At 38.7% G+C, this 5089-nt stretch overlaps 1 long non-coding RNA gene across 1 annotated transcript; it reads right to left on the reverse strand.

The window, feature by feature from the left end:
• Positions 1-3515: 3515 nt before the first annotated feature.
• Positions 3516-5083, reverse strand: LOC112973055. Its single transcript, XR_003255870.1, has 3 exons — positions 4945-5083; positions 4066-4139; positions 3516-3713 (listed from the first exon to the last, which is right to left on the reverse strand). It is a non-coding gene; the product is annotated as an uncharacterized LOC112973055 (long non-coding RNA).
• Between the last annotated feature and the right edge of the window lie 6 nt (positions 5084-5089).

A 5089-nucleotide genomic window follows, 5' to 3' on the forward strand; every position in this document is an offset into this window, starting at 1 on the left:
TGTCATTAGAAAGAAGGTATATAATAAAGGCATCTTGGAATCTTTAAATAAACCAATATAGAAATTCAGCGCTACATATTTGGACTACATTCTATACATGTTCTTTACTGGCTATTCTGGTGTGAATATTCTAGTGCAGTTCAAAATGAGTGGTGGAGCCCTTCACCATATGACCCGTTGTGCCTGCCAGAACAAACAAGGCCCTGCGGCCAGGAAAACGATCAGCTGCTGTGGCAGAATATTGCAGAATATTGCATATTGCTTTCAGCCGGAACAAGGAGTAGCATTTGGGCATTTAATACAACTCTTTGGAATTACTGCTGTGCATTCCTGTTCATCTGCAGCATAAACACCTTTATTTCTCATATAGTACTGTTTCTGGAATCCATTTTCTACCATTAAAGAGCTCAGCAAGCACTGGTTGCTAACAGTAACTATATATTGGTTTAAAAAGAGAAGTTCTTTTAAGAAATTTGATCCCAACAATTCGAATGCATTGCTCTGTAAGCTTCTCAAGTGGCCAAACAGTCATACTATTGATAAAGTTAAACTAAATTGTCACTACTTAAAGAAGAATCAAGTGGACTATAATATGCATTCTTGTCACCGTAAGGAAGCCTTTTCAGACAGAAGAAAGTTATTCATTCTTGTTTATACTAACTTACAGTGAACTGTGATTGTATCAATTATCTTTCCTAATAAGGATTAACAGAACTTCTTCTGTTTATAACAGTGAGTATAAAAATCAATGAGTCTGCTTTAATGTACAGCAGGACTATACAAGAATTTAAAGTTAGCTGATACTGTGGCAAGCCTGTACAGATTCTGTTTTCTAATGGAAATTTCTAAAAGGGAGTAATTTAGCAACTCTGATCCCAGAACACCAGCAAAAGCCAATCTATAGAATCATTTGCCAAATATTATATAAATTATATGTATCTGGGTCCAAAATTTGGTGTGTTATGATGCCAAAGAGTTAGCATTTATTTGATACCAAAACACTATGCAAACAAATGCAGTTCTTCATCATTCAAAGATGTATATGCTAAAAGTTTGAGGTCTGCCAAAATCAAAATGTGGAACTAATGCAGAGAGGAACAGTAACTTTAAATATAGAAAGATTAATGCATAGTGTAGTTACACTGGTGGGTTGGTACAAAGTAATTTTACATATGCAGTCTCTCCTATACCTATTCACAACTCAAGAGATAATTTCAGCCTCTAAAGCAGTGAAGTAAAATATCCAGAGCTTCAAAGCACTTTTAATATTCACAATAGATGCCCCATGATGAGGAGAAAACAGCAGTAGTGTCCCTTTTACTTTGGGAGGAACATACACATAAAGAACAAAGTTAGCCTTTCAGTGACTTGGTTGAGGCTCGTGCTTCAGAGTCATTAGCAGAGCCTGAGGTAGAGTTTAGCTTTCCGCAGTCCAGACTTAATCAATTCTATTGTAATGCACTACCTCTCCTATAACCCCTCATTTCATAGCCCATAGCAACAGGATGTATGTGGACAGGATGACTGACAAAAGGGTTATGGAATATAATTTGGAATAAAAGGTCATAATGTGGATTTTAAGGGAACAAAATAGAATTCAAGATGATCGAAATGCTGTAGGATGGTTTATTTTAGAATATTAAAAATTCTTTATACTTTTGTTTGCATTGTTCAGTATCTCTGTTATAAATAATTTGCAAGAATTAAAATGAGGAGAAAGAAAGCAGCTTCACATGGGATCGATGTTGGAATTGTGCCATCAGTAAGACTGAGCTGTGGTATTTGACAAAAAGCCCTATGTCAAGGCAAACTAATGACTATTGTTTGGCAATTAAAGCTCTAAAATCCTAGGCAAAATAACAGACCATTTTTCTTATTTCACACACACATTTCATTTTGACTCAAGAGGATAAGAGAACAAAAATATCTAGTGTTGAAGGATTGCTTTTTTTCTTTGTTCTCATTTACATTACTCCTTCATTTGGCATCATGTTCTCAGATCAGCTCCTCTCTCTTTTTTCTATTGTTTCTTCCCCTCCAGCCCACGCATATGCTTAAAAAAAATACCCCCAAAACCACTAGAGGCTGGAGCTAATGCTGTTCTGGAAAACTCTTCTTCTTTTTAGAATCAGTTATTGCCAGCCACTTCCCTTCCCCTAACTGTAGCAATTTAAGAACACCACTGCCTAAAGTTTTAGCAAAACATTTTTAAAGTCTGCCTCTATGTCTATAAAATAATCATCCTATTGTAATATTTCTAATTAAATACAAAGCTGTGTCACCCTTATATCCATATTTATTGCTTTCAGATGTTAGGACGCCTGCAAATACTTCTCTAAGAAGAATCCCCGGCGAAAATGAATTGCGTCTTAAAACACAGGCATTTCCTAAATGTTTTTATTGCATTATTTATTCACAAACCAGAAATTCCCCCGGCGGCCTGTAAGACTAAGACCAAATAGAAACTACACCATCTGTCAGCATAAACATAGGTCTGAGTTATGAAGGAATGTCTAATCTCTGAATTTTGATAGAAGAGTCTGGAACTTGCACCTAACGTAACTGCAACAGCATAATTTTTCCTGTTGTGGTAGACCTCCCATAGAGATGGCTATGAATACCAAGCTTCTTGTTACTGGAGTGCAAGAAACCTATTCTTTTTTCCTTCTCTTGATCTGAAGAAAAATGAAATAATCTTTCTGGAAGTAGAACACTACTCTATAAAATAGAGGAAGCTGGCACTTAAAGAAGAAAATGTATTCTGTGGACAATCTCCTGTAAGTCACTGTAGAGATCTCCACGTAGTGGCAAACTAGCCCTTGCACAGAAAACTGGCAGCTGAGGAGCTTGAAGGACAGTATTAGAGTCTGGTTGCTCTTCACAGACAAATCAGTGGGTGATTCAGGGTTGCCAGAGTTTGTTTCAGACCTACATTAGAGCATTAGTTAATGAAATTGGCTTGGTGGCAGTGGTTATTTCCATTCTGTTATCTCCTTCTACTTGCAAAGACTATTATGTCTAGAGAACTTTGCAGTCTCCAGTATCAGTAGAGTAACATGGTCAAGTGTCTAGTAAACTCCTATCCACTTATCACTACACAGAACGCAAACAAGAGCTGGGAGATGCTCAGTCATCCGTAACATGCAATACTGAAACCTAGCATGAGGTCAGATTTAAAATAGTATTTACATACTGTTTAAAAAAAGAAGAATGAACCTACCTTTACCTAGTTTCAGGAGGGCAAACGTGGAAATCTAAAATTTGCTGATGTCTCTCTTCTCCATAAGCCTCTCCTTATTTTGATGGATATCTATCTTTGAGAACCTAGCTTCACGACAAGCTTCAAATGATAGGAAAGTGCCCACATCAACAGCTGGTCACACCAGCCAAGCCATTCTTTTAGCAGCAGTGCATTTTCCCTATAGGCTGCTTTGCTATCTGTAGCAAACCAGATGTTAATGGAACAGAGCAATGAAGTGGACCCTGACAGCAAAGAGTGGTAAGACAGTTCTCAGTCCCTATGGAAAACCCCTGTTTATTTAAAATCACACTTTGTCCAAGGCATTCTCTGGAAAGGCCATTTTTGCTCATGCTGTTTGAAGGCCTGGAATCTCAACTGAACAGACATCAGTCCCTTGAACATTAAATCCTCTTTCAGGTTGTGCAGCATACAGAGCATGTAGCTATTTATGAATGAACTAGTTGAAGTGTGCCTGAAAACAAAAGGTTGTTCCATATTAAATACGGTAGATGACTTGACATACCAATAATGTGTCAGAAAAGGCAGCCTCTGGTGTTGAGAGCAAAGTAAGGCTCTGCTGCTGAAAGCACTTAACATCTACCTTTGTTTCATGCAGGTAAACAGTTACCGTAAAGCAGTGACAAGCAAACTAGCATTACTAGTAGTGGTGTTAAATGGGGGAGTACAGATCTTTATGGGATGTCTTTAGCAGCTTTTGACTGTATATGAGTCAGTTTTTGATTCAGAGGGTTAGAACCATTTGATGCATAGTTATGAAACCACATTACTATCTGAACCATTTCCTGAATTGTTCTTGGCCTTACCAAGTTGTTACAGATCACTCTTCATGTAGGACAGCTGAAAAGTGTACGAGATCCTAAACATCCAAGGTTCAGCCCTGCAGGAAAAAATAAAAAGATCATGTAATGAAAACATTCTTCTGGAAATGCAGAACTGTAAATAATTATTAAGATAAGTGGAAAATAATTATCAGTAGATCTGCTTGTTACAGAACCTACATCATGACCATAAAAGCAACACCACAATTCTATAGTTCTGTTAATGTTTGAAAAGTTAACATAGCTGTGCTATTGTTGAAGTTGTACTTCTACTAGCAGTTGATTTTCATGGCCTGGACAACAGCTTCTGCTGTATTTATGCAGTGCTGCGGATGTACATAGAGAGGAGAACAAGTGTGCTGTGCCAAAGAATAAAAAATACGTGTCCAAAATGAATAGCTTTACAAGACAGAGGGCAGCAGGTACAAAACAGCACAAAACAAATACAGTCCTCAGCAGTGCAGCTATTTCCATGTATTTTATGTGCAGTGGCACAATTAGTAGGATGCCTGGAGTGCTTCGTGTGAAAACCAGCTGAGAAAAGTACGTTTTAAGAAGGCAGTGGATGCACGTGGACCTCCGATCAGATGTCCTCTGTCCTGGGATGAGACAGCTGATTAAAGCACAGCTTGCTCCCCACATGTGGAAGATGCATATATGTACAATATATGGTCTGTAGCATTGTGACACATATATATGAATAAAAACTTCCTAGATGAACACTCCTTGGTAGATCTGAATGCTACATATTACTAGTTATAGATTGGTATGCTACGTTTCTAATACGGAGCATTGCTAATTAAGACAGAAAGGGGGATCTCCCGCTGGAGCATACTGTCTTCACTATCTAGCTCCCAGACTTACATAACGTCGTGTCTGTCTCACGTTTCCAAGGCGCACCGAAGCCCAGTGCGCCGCGCTATTACTTTAAGGTGTGCGGAAGACACCGGGGGCGGGGGGTCTCCCCGCACCCCGCAGCTGCCGGGCAGGGAAGCGCCCCGGGGCCGCG

Source organism: Apteryx rowi, unplaced genomic scaffold (genome assembly GCF_003343035.1).
Source record: "Apteryx rowi isolate R43461 unplaced genomic scaffold, aptRow1 scaffold_52, whole genome shotgun sequence".
NCBI lineage: Eukaryota > Metazoa > Chordata > Aves > Apterygiformes > Apterygidae > Apteryx > Apteryx rowi.